The 11,505-nt window shown below is 43.8% G+C and overlaps 1 protein-coding gene across 3 annotated transcripts in view; it reads right to left on the reverse strand.

Annotated features, from left to right (window-relative positions):
- The window catches only part of wasf1 (WASP family member 1), a 135,205-nt gene extending 125,398 nt beyond the window's left edge, over positions 1–9,807 (reverse strand). For all 3 annotated transcript variants that reach the window (XM_063001164.1, XM_063001163.1, XM_063001162.1), the window contains exon 1: positions 9,629–9,807. The gene's annotated coding sequence lies outside the window, so the exon portion shown is untranslated. The remainder of the gene's footprint in view (positions 1–9,628) is intronic.
- Between the last annotated feature and the right edge of the window lie 1,698 nt (positions 9,808–11,505).

An 11,505-nucleotide genomic window follows, 5' to 3' on the forward strand; every position in this document is an offset into this window, starting at 1 on the left:
ACCAAACGTGTCAAACACAAGGCCAAATCCAGCCCAAGGTACAACTATATCTGGTCCGCCAGTATATCGGACCAACCATTGATACTACAAGTACCAGAATGCACTGCAACAGCAAGCATGCCAGGACCTGCTCCTTTCCCCTACTCTATCCCCCAATCTCAATTCGCTCCCTACTCACTCCGCCTCTCCACTCCGCCTCCGTTTGCGCGTTCACGTGGAGTGCCCGCCACATTAAGGACTGTCCCAAAGTAATTAGGACGGAGGGGGAGTGGACTATAAAACCCTCCAACAGCGAGTGAACATAAGAGCAAACTCAACCACGACACTAGGAAAAAAGAATGCAGCTAGGAAAAAAGAATGGAGGAAACATCTTACAAATATAGGTTCCAACATCATTTTCAGTAAAATATTATATTAGGTTATACTCATAATGCCAAGTTCACACTACACGACTTTCTGATTTGTCGGGTCGCTGTACAGTTCACACTACACGACTGAATCTTTTGCACTCGGGAGTCTTTCAGTCGGTGTGTATTTCACACTATACGACTGATCGGTGATAGGGGCTTTCACACTACACGATCTATCACCAACTGGAATCACAGGCGAGCTTCTCTGGTCTCCCAAACTTTTTTTTTTTTACAAAAACACACGTGAAAAGTGACGAGGGGGTTTAATGATACCACGTCCAAAACTGCACATCAACAAGTAGCGAGCGATCAAAGTGTTTGTGCGCTGATGTGCAGCGTAAAAGCAAAGAGGAAAAATAAATGAATCTGAATGGATTTGGCAACACGAACAGTATGGATTGTTCTGTAGTGAGTTGGAGGTTAATAAATATTTTTGCAATGCAGTGTTGGTGTTATGTTTTGTAGAGAACGATCAAGTCAGAAATACTGTAAAACTTGTGTGTGTGCCGATGTATTCTGATATAAACTATATTATCCCCCTTTCCCACCTTTTTACAACTTCTCCCCTGCGTTTCCCCTCACCCCGAATCTTGCGTTCTCATTGGCTGTTCGACACAGCACTCACTGCCAGTCGCACAACTCGGATCAGATATCTGACATGCTAGAAATTTCGATCCGGTCGCCGAGCGAATGCCGAGTTGCTCCCGAGCCGGCGAATCTAGCGCCGACCAGTCGCAGAGCGAAAATCAGGGCAAAAATCGTGTAGTGTGAACTAGGCATAAGGTGTTAGGGCAAATTTAGGCACAGTCTTCTTCAGTCTTTTAAAGAAAGTTACGGAATGTGTGATTGGTGAACTTCATAAATGGCAAAATTATTTTACCCCAACAATACTATCACTAACATTATTATCATATTTAACACCATTTTTTTGAAGAATTAAAACATAACTATACATTTGTACTAGTTATAAAGTAGCAGGTGCTTGCGTCTCCTGACAGCTCGTATTCCCGCTTAGAGATGCTGAAATAACGGGGCACAAGACATGACAGCAAGGCGAGAAAAGCGTCTATCTGTAGCCATGGTGACGGCAGCTTCCCTCTTCCGCTCAAAAGCAAAGAGGGCGTCCCAGAGTTGACTCCTGAATTTTGACCCTCCCCTTAATCGGAGGCACCCTTCACAGCCCAGAGTGTGACTTCATATGGAGTGTCACTCTGTGGTGGAGTGTTAGTAAGGAGGGAACGGTTCGGGAAATTTTTTTTTTTACTTCAAAACTAAAGCAGTTCATTTTTTCACCCACAGGAGACACATTTCATTAGTCTAACTGACCACACACACACACACACAGGTTTAATGTTATCCAGTTCAGTCTAAAAAAACTTAAAAATAGGTCTAACAGTGAAGATAAACCGGTGACAAAAGCAACGGCGTGTGTGTCTTTAAGAGAGACGCTCTGTTCACAGTATCAATATAAGTGATTCAGGAGTCGATTCATTTTATGCGAAGTGTAAGTTTCTCTTCTCGGTTATCTCTCCGTGTTTACTGTTATTAATTAATGTCGTGGTTTTAAATAAACACCAGCTACTACAGAACATTTTGTGTGACTCCCTTACTTCAAAAAGCTTAATTAAAAAGCTTAATTAAACTGCTATTACCACAGAGCGGTAACCGAGTCAGACTCGTTCTGCCTGTGGAGCTAAAAGTTTTCTGTCAGTCAGAGCAGATGATCCTAAACTAACGAATTTAGTAATTAATAAACTTTTGCCTCTGATTGGCTCTGTAACGTTTCTCATCTACATCAAAAGCAAGAACCGCTTACGATTTACCAAAGTGAACCACGAATTTATATAACGTGCTCATAGAATCGACTCAGATGGGATCGGGTTGAATTATCTTTTTAAAGTAAATATTGCAATCAGCAAAATTGCATTGTATGTATGATGCACAACGTTAATTATGATATTTTAGGTTGTGAAATGCGATGGTTGACGAATGGTGATGCGATGGTTGGCGCTTTGTAGCTCAAACATGCTCAAAAATCTTAACATGGAGGTCATCTGTATATATCACGCGATCGGATCTGCTGAATTTAGGAAATATCGACCAATCGCCAATCGCATATTTTGATTAAAAATCGGCCGATTTTGATACATAGCCGATCGATACTTCCATCTCTAAAAACAAATGCTAAACGAATAGAGGATTTTAAAAACAGGGGCCTTCAAGACCGGTGGGAGGTAGAATATCTATTTAGGGCAGTTGTAGCCTAGCAGTAAGGGTTCTGGACATATGAGTAGAAGGACGCTGGTTTAAACCCACCACTACCAGGTTGCCACTGTTGGGCCCTTAGACTGCTTAAACTGTATACTGTTAGACACTTTGGATAAAGAGTGTCTGCTAAATGCTGAAAATGTCAATTTACATACAGTAGCTGTAAACCAGTTTACCTTTATTACCTATTACCTATATTTTCTTTTTGCACTTTATCCAACATCCTGTTTAACAAATGTTGACCCTGTTTGGCCCTCTCTGTGACTGAGTTCGACCCCTGGCCTACATAGTGAATGTTTTCTTTCAGACGCTCACCACAACAGATGATTTAACTGCATACTTGATTTAGCAGTTTTCACGCTGGATGCCATAACACAACCCATCTATTTAAGGGTGTACTGTGTCCCCCCAAAGGCTAAATACACATAACACTATGTGGCTTCCGTATTTGTGAGCCCTGCCTGGGATCAAAACCCCCAGAACTCAGACACTGCTTTACAGAGTGATTGGTGATATTTTTGTGTATTCAGTGTACACAGATCAGCCATAACATTAAAACCACCTCCTTGTTTCTATACTCACTGTCCATTTTATTAGCACCACTTACCATATAGAAGCACTTTGTAGTTCTACAATTACTGACTGTAGTCCATCTGTTTCTCTACATACCTTTTTAGCCTGCTTTCACCCTGTTCTTCAATGGTCAGGACCCCCACAGGACCACCACAGAGCAGGTATTATTTAGGTGGTGGATCATTCTCAGCACTGCAGTGACAATGACATGGTGGTGGATGAGTGGATCAGACACAGCAGCGCTGCTGGAGTTTTTAAATACCGTGTCCACTCACTGTCCACTCTATTAGACACTCCTACCTAGTTGGTCTACCTTGTAGATGTAAAGTCAGAGGTAATCGCTCATCTATTGCTGCTGTTTTAGTTGGTCATCTTCTAGACCTTCATCAGTGGTCACATGATGCTGCCTATGGGGCGCTGTTGACTGGATATTTTTTTTTCCCCTTTTCTCCCCCCTTTAGCGCATCCAATTGTTCAATTTGCATCGTGCTTCCTCTCTGTCTATGCCGAACCCTGCCCTGCCCGAGGTAGATCGAAGCTAAGCCATATCCCCTCCGAAACATGGGCAGCAGCCGGATGCATTTTTGCCACCCACACATTGATGAGTTTGGCGCCACCCAGCGTTGCATGCGGAGAGACACACCCTAAGGGCACTCTTCCTCATCTCGTGTAGGCGCCTCTAATCAGCCGACAGAGGTCGTAATCGCATTCTGACAGAGAGAGACCCACATCCGGTTCTTTGTCCCACCCCCCCCCAACTGAGCAACCGGCCAATCGTTGCTCATACAGCCACTTAGCTTCGAACTGGTGAAGAAGAGCTGGATTCGATACTACGTACTCAGAATCCAGCCCTGGTTTGCAGCGTTTCTTTTTACCACTGCGCCACCTGAGCGGCTTGTTGACTGGATATTTTTGGTTGGTGGACTATTCTCAGTCCAGCAGTGACAGTGAGGTGTTTAAAAACTCCAGCAGCGCTGCTGCTCATACCAGCACAACACACACTAACACACCACCACCATGTCAGTGTCACTGCAGTGCTGAGAATGATCCACCACCCAAATACCTGCTCTGTAGTTGTCCTGGGAGAGTCCAGACCATTGAATAACAGCATGAAAGGGGGCTAACAAAGCATGCAGAGAAACAGATGGACTACAGTCAGTAATTGTAGAACTACAAAGTGCTTCTATAAGGTAAGTGGAGCTGATAAAATGGACAGCAATTGTACAAACTAAGAGGTGGTTTTAATGTTATGGCTGATCGGTGTAGCTTCCTGAGTCATTTCGAGCTCCTCTCATTGTGTAATGTTTCCAGAAAAGCAACAGCTGCAGGGCTAAAGGCTTCGTCAACAGAGCTCACCATTCCGGTTTCAGAGGTACTAATGTTATGAAATTATGCATAAAGAATTTGTTTTTTATTACACACATTTAAATACTGATTTACCGTGACTTCTTAGTTATAGAAAATCCTCGTATACTAGATCCTTAGTATACATGTCCGTCAAGTTAACAAAGTGAGTTTTTAGCCAACCTATTATAAAACCATACCCATTACACTATATTGCCAAAAGTATTCGCTCGTCTGCCTTCACACGCATATGAACTTAAGTGACATCCCATTCTTAATCCATAAGGTTTAATATGATGACGGCCCACCCTTTGCAGCCTTAACAGCTTCAACTCTTCTGGGAAGGCTTTCCACGAGGTTTAGGAGTGTGTTTATGAGAATTTATTACCATTCTTCCAGAAGCGCATTTGTGAGGTCAGACACTGATGTTGGACGAGAAGGCCTGGCTCGCAGTCTCCACTCTAATTCATCCCAAAGGTGTTCTATCAGGTTGAGGTCAGGACTTGAGGTGCAGGCCGGTTAAGTTCTTCCACACCAAACTCGCTCCTCCATGTCTTTATGGACCTTGCTTTGTGCACTGGTGCGCAGTCATGTTGGAACAGGAAGGGGCCATCCCCAAACTGTTCCCACAAAATTGGGAGCATGAAATTGTACAAAATCTCTTGGTATGCTGAAGCATTAAGAGTTCCTTTCACTGGAACTAAGGGGCCGAGCCCAACTCCTGAAAAACATCCCCACACCATAATCCCCCTCCACCAAACTTTACACTTGGCACAATGCAGTCAGACAAGTATCGTTCTCCTGGCAACCGCCAAACCCAGACTCGTCCATCGGATTGCCAGACGGAGAAGCGTGATGCTCTAGAGTCCAGTGGCGGCGTGCTTTACACCACTGCATTCGACGCTTTGCATTGCGCTTGGTGATGTAAGGCTTGGATGCAGCTGTTCGGCCATGGAAACCCATTCCATGAAGCTCTCTACACACAGTTCTTGAGCTGATCTGAAGGCCACATGAAGTTTGGAGGTCTGTAGCGATTGACTCTGCAGAAAGTTGGTGACCTCTGCGCACTATGCGCCTCAGCATCCGCTGGCCCCGCTCTGTCATTTTACGTGGACTACCACTTGGTGGCTGAGTTGCTGTCGTTCCCAATCGCTTCCACTTTGTTATAATACCACTGACAGTCGACTGTGGAATATTTTGTAGCGAGGAAATTTCTCGACTGGACTTGTTGCACAGGTGGCATCCTATCACGGTACCATGCTGGAATTCACTGAGCTCCTGAGAGCGACCCATTCTTTCACTAATGTTTGTAGAAGCAGTCTGCATGCCTAGGTGCTTGGTTTTATACACCTGTGGCCATAGAAGTGATTGGAACACCTGAATTCAACTATTTGGGTGGGTAAGTGAATACTTTTGCCAGTATAGTGTATATAAATATACACTTGCCCCACTTTTCTAGGAAGAAGTCTGTCTGTGGGAATTCCTGCCCACAAGGAGAATTTGTGATTCTGACACTGACCGTGGATAAGAAGGTCTGGCTTGCAATCAACATTCCAATTCAGGTCTGGGCTCTGTGCAGGCCAGTGGAATGATTCACAATTCATGTTTCGCCACCACTTAGTCCTGGTTGTGGTGGGGCTGGGTTCGGTTGTGACATTCTAAGACAGCCATCTCCCCTCCCCAGTCTCAGCCAATTGTGTCTATATGTAGACGCCCAGCTGACCGACAGCACCACTGAGGATTCAAACCCTGTATACCAGTGGTAGTGAGCTAGTGTAATTTACTGCTGCCCACTAGAACACCCCACAGTTAGATTAGTTTATATAATAACTACTGCATTATGTTCTTTCTATTTGTATTTTATTATTAATTTTTAGATTGTAAAACACTGATCAGCCATAATATTAAAACCACCTCCTTGCTCCATTTTATCAGCTCCACTTGCCATACAGACAATTACTGACTGTAGTCCATCTGTTTCTCTGCATGCTTTGTTACCCCCCTTTCATGCTGTTCTTCAATGTTCAGGACCCCCACAGGAGCATTACAGAGCAGGTATTATTTGGGTGGTGGATCATTCTCAGCACTGCAGTGACACTGACATGGTGGTGGTGTGTTAGTGTGTGTTGTGCTGGTATGAGTGGATAAGACACAGCAATGCTGATGAGTTTTTAAACACCTCACTGTCACTGCTGGACTGAAAATAGTCCACCAAACAAAAATAACCAGCCAACAGCACCCCGTGGGCAGCATCCTGTGATCGCTGATGAAGGTCTTGCAGATGACCAACTCAAACAGCAGCAATAGATGAGCGATCGTCTCTGACTTTACATCTACAAGATGGACAAACTAGGTACACACCATTTAAAAACTCCACTCATACCAGCACAACACACACTAACACACCACCACCATGTCATTGTCACTGCAGTGCTGAGAATGATCCACCACCTAAATAATACCTGCTCTGTGGTGGTCCTGTGGGGGTCCTGATCATTAAAGAACAGGGTGAAAGCAGGTTAAAAAAGTATGTAGAGAAACAGATGGACTACAGTCAGTAATTGTAGAACTACAAAGTGCTTCTATATGGTGAGTGGAGCTGATAAAATGGACAGTGAGTGTAGAAACAAGGAGGTGGTTTTAATGTTATGCTAAATCCTACTAGCAGGTAATAGCATGATCAGGTTTCAGGCCTTTTGTTAATATATCTAAATTGCTTCGCAACAGGACACAAATGATAGTGAAACTAAATCTTTTATCAGTCACTTCATGCCAAGTTCACACTACACGACTTTCAGAGCTGTCAGATCGCTGTATGGTTCACACTACACAACTGGATCTCTTGTAATCGGGAGTCTTTTAAGCCGTTGTGGTTTTCACACTACACGACTGATCGGCGATAGGGAGTCACACACTACACCATCTACCATCAGGAGGACTCTCAGATGAGTCAGTCTGGTCTCCCAAACTACGATCTGTCATGAAAACACATGTGAGATGTGACGATGGGTGTAGTGATACCACGTCCAAAAATGCACGTCAACAATAAGCGAGCGATCAAAGTTGTTTGTGCACTGATGTGCAGCGTAAAAAGCAAGTAGGTAAAATAAATGAATCGGAGTGGATTGGGCTACGTGCACTGCATTGTTGGTATTATGGTTTGGCGTGGATGATAAGTCACAAATACTGTAAAGCTTGTGTGTGTGCTGGGGATTTCCTCCTGTCTCTCAAAAGCATGCAGGAGGTGACAGGAGTTTAATAGGCTACTCTAAAAGGTGCAGGGTGTTTCTCCAGCCCTCCTCCAGTTGGCACCGGATCCAACACCCATCAGGGGGGAGTGAATACTTTTTACGGCCCTTTAAATGAGTATAGAATGTTTTCTTTTTATGACAAAAAGATCAACTTGGGGTGGTGCTGCACATCATCTATACATTTACATTTTCAGCAGACGCCATCATCCAAAGCGACTTACAGTACCGTGACAGTACACATTCTGAGCAATTCAGGGTTAAGGGTCTTGCTTAGGGGCCCAACAGCAGAAACCTGGCAGCGGTGGGGCTTGAACCAGTGACATTTTGATTACTAATCCAGCACTTTATCCGGTCCTCACCCTATACTTTGGCAAGTACTTGCTTGGATTTATTCCTGTCTCTCAAAAGCATGCAGGAGGTGACAGGAGTTTAACAGGCTACTCTAAAAGGTGCAGGGTTTTTCTCCAGCCCTCTTCCAGTTGGCACCGGACCCACCGCACATCTGGTGGAGTGAATACTTTTTAAGGCCCTTTAAATGACAAAAACATCAACTGAAATGTTTTATTACTATTGCAATATATATTTCTAACACACACATTTACATTTTAGCAGACGCTTCTTTCCAAAGTGACTTACAGTCTAAGCAATTGAGGGTTAACAGTGGCAACCTTCTGATTACTGGTCCAGTTCCCTAACAACTAGGCTACATCTTATGTTTTGGCGACCCAGATTCGGTCCTCAGCCTATATTTTGGCAAGTACTTGCTTGGATTTCCTCCTGTCTCTCAAAAGCATGCAGGAGGTAGGTGACAGGAGTTTAATAAAAGGTGCAGGGTGTTTCTCCAGCCCTTTTCTAGTTGGCACCGGACCCACCGCACATCTGGGGGAGTGAATACTTTTTAAGGCCCTTTAAATGGGTATAAAATGTTTTCTTTTAATGACAAAATGAACTGAAATGGAGCAGCTCAGCAGTTTTTCGTGGGTTCTTGTGCAGTCTCAGGTTTCACAAAGACTCTCCATGCCCTTCCCCCTTAAATCTGGAAAATCGTGGGGGGAAAAAATCGACTTCAACTTTCGAAAACTACAAATCAGATGTGATGTGATATAAATGATCGAGATCAGTACTCGGAGGTGAAAGAATGTGTATGTACGTTGTTGGGATATATGATGTTCGGAAGCCCAATGCACTCGATGTGCAGTATAGAGCACATCTGTCTCACAAAATAAACATTTAACACATCTATACCATGCTGTCTCATTACTTTTGACTCCTTTCTTAAGCAAACGGCATTTAGGTGCTACCTAGTTCAATGTTTGGCTCGAAATCATTACCGATTGTGCGATCCTGGCATCTGCCTGGTTTGGCAGATGTGAAATGAAATCGCATTGCAATGCACGATCTGATACGCCGGCATGGAAAAACACACATCTGCACAGATGTACATTCAATGCAAATGCAATGACTTGTTATATTTGTTGCAAAAGTGCAAAACAAAAGTAAATAAAAGCGTTGCAGAAAAGCCGGGGTGCATGCATAATTTACCCCACACCTGTCACATGCTTAGTACAAGCCATGGCCAGGCGGTATACTCTTACCTGGATTGTACCGGTGCAGGTTGGATGGAAATACAGTATTTGCACAATGCAATGTGATACCGATTTCATTCATGCATCCCTTATGTGATCAAATCCAGAAACCTGCCCATTTTAAACAAACTTAAAAAAGCTATTATAGTATGCATTATATTTTATAATGCATACGGTAAAAACAAAACAATCCTACCTATTTCTGGAAATGCTTCGTCTATGTCTCCATCGTATTTCTGGTTATTCCTGTATTCCTGTCACTGATCTGCAGTTTCCATTGCGTTCTATAGAGTTATCACAGCTTACAATACAATACAGCGTGTAGACAGAGATGCGCTCTCGCTCTGGACTGCAGCATTCATCCGAAAGGGACCCGCACACCTCGAATACTGGTATATGCACCGAAAAATGACAGTCACACAGCAGTATTACTGCTTAAACCGATAAAAACAAATGTCCTTATTTATGTGAAATGTTTGTCTATTTTGTTTCTATTAGGATATTAAGAACAGAACGATAATCCTCAGGAATCCACCTCTGTACGCTCACTTTGGTACAAACCGCTCTCTATTGTTGAAGCACCCTTGCGGCGCAGGCTCCGCCCGAACAAATTCTCAACATTTGATTGGTCTACAGTGTAAAGACCCGCCTCCTCATGCAAAGCTATATAACCTGCGCGATTGACGTAATAGTACTTACAGGCTTCGGATGAGTCACCGGTGAGAGTCGGCTCACTCGGTTCAATAGTCATTTATATACGTTTTATATAGAAGCACTGACATGGTGATGGTGTGTTAGTGTGTGTTGTGCTGGTATGAGTGAATCAGACACAGCGGCGCTGATGGAGTTTTTACACACCTCATTGTCACTGCTGGACTAAGAATAGTGCACCAACCAAAAATATCCAGCCAACAGCGCAGGGCAGCATCCTGTGCAGGGGCGTAACTACCGGAGGTGCAGGTGTATATATACAGTGGGGTCAAAAAGTATTTAGTCAGCCACTGATTGTGCAGGTTCTCCTACTTAGAAAGATGAGAGAGGTCTGTAATTTTCATCATAGGTACACTTCAACTATGAGAGACAAAATGAGAAAAAAAAATCCAGGAAATAACATTGTAGGATTTTTAAAGAATTTATTTGTAAATTATGGTGGAAAATAAGTATTTGGTCACCCACAAACAAGCAAGATTTCTGGCTCTCACAGACCAGTAACTTCTTCTTTAAGAAGCTCTTCTGTCCTCCACTCATTACCTGTATTAATGGCACCTGTTTGACCTCGTTATCTGTATAAAAGACACCTGTCCACAGCCTCAAACAGTCAGACTCCAAACTCAACCATGGCCAAGACCAAAGAGCTGTCGAAGGACACCAGGAAGAAAATTGTAGACCTGCACCAGGCTGGGAAGAGTGAATCTACAATAGGCAAGCAGGTTGGTGTGAATAAATCAACTGTGAGAGCTATTGTAAGAAAATGGAAGACATACAAGACCCTTGATAATCTCCCTTGGGGTCAAGATCTCATCCCGTGGGGTCAAAATGATCATGAGAACGGTGAGCAAAAATCCCAGAACTACACGGAGGGACCTGATGAATGACCTGCAGAGAGCTGGGACCAAAGTAACAAAGGCTACCATCAGTAACACACTACGCCGAGAGGGACTCAAATCCTGCAGTGCCAGGCATGTCCCCATGCTTAAGCCAGTACATGTCCAGGCCCGTCTGAAGTTTGCCAGAGAGCATATGGATGATCCAGAAGAGGACTGGGAGAATATCATGTGGTCAGATGAAACCAAAATGGAACTTTATGGTAAAAACTCAACTCGTCGTGTTTGGAGGAAGAAGAAGAACCCAAGAACACCATACCTACTGTGAAGCATGGGGGTGGAAACATCATGCTTTGGGGCTGTTTTTCTGCAAAGGGGACAGGACGACTGATCCGTGTTAAGGGAAGAATGAACGGGGCCATGTATCATGAGATTTTAAGCCAAAACCTCCTTCCATCAGTAAGAGCATTAAAGATGGAACGTGGCTGGGTCTTCCAGCATGACAGTGATCCCAAACACACCGCTCGGG

This window comes from Trichomycterus rosablanca, chromosome 9 (genome assembly GCF_030014385.1).
Source record: "Trichomycterus rosablanca isolate fTriRos1 chromosome 9, fTriRos1.hap1, whole genome shotgun sequence".
In the NCBI taxonomy this organism is placed as follows: domain Eukaryota; kingdom Metazoa; phylum Chordata; class Actinopteri; order Siluriformes; family Trichomycteridae; genus Trichomycterus; species Trichomycterus rosablanca.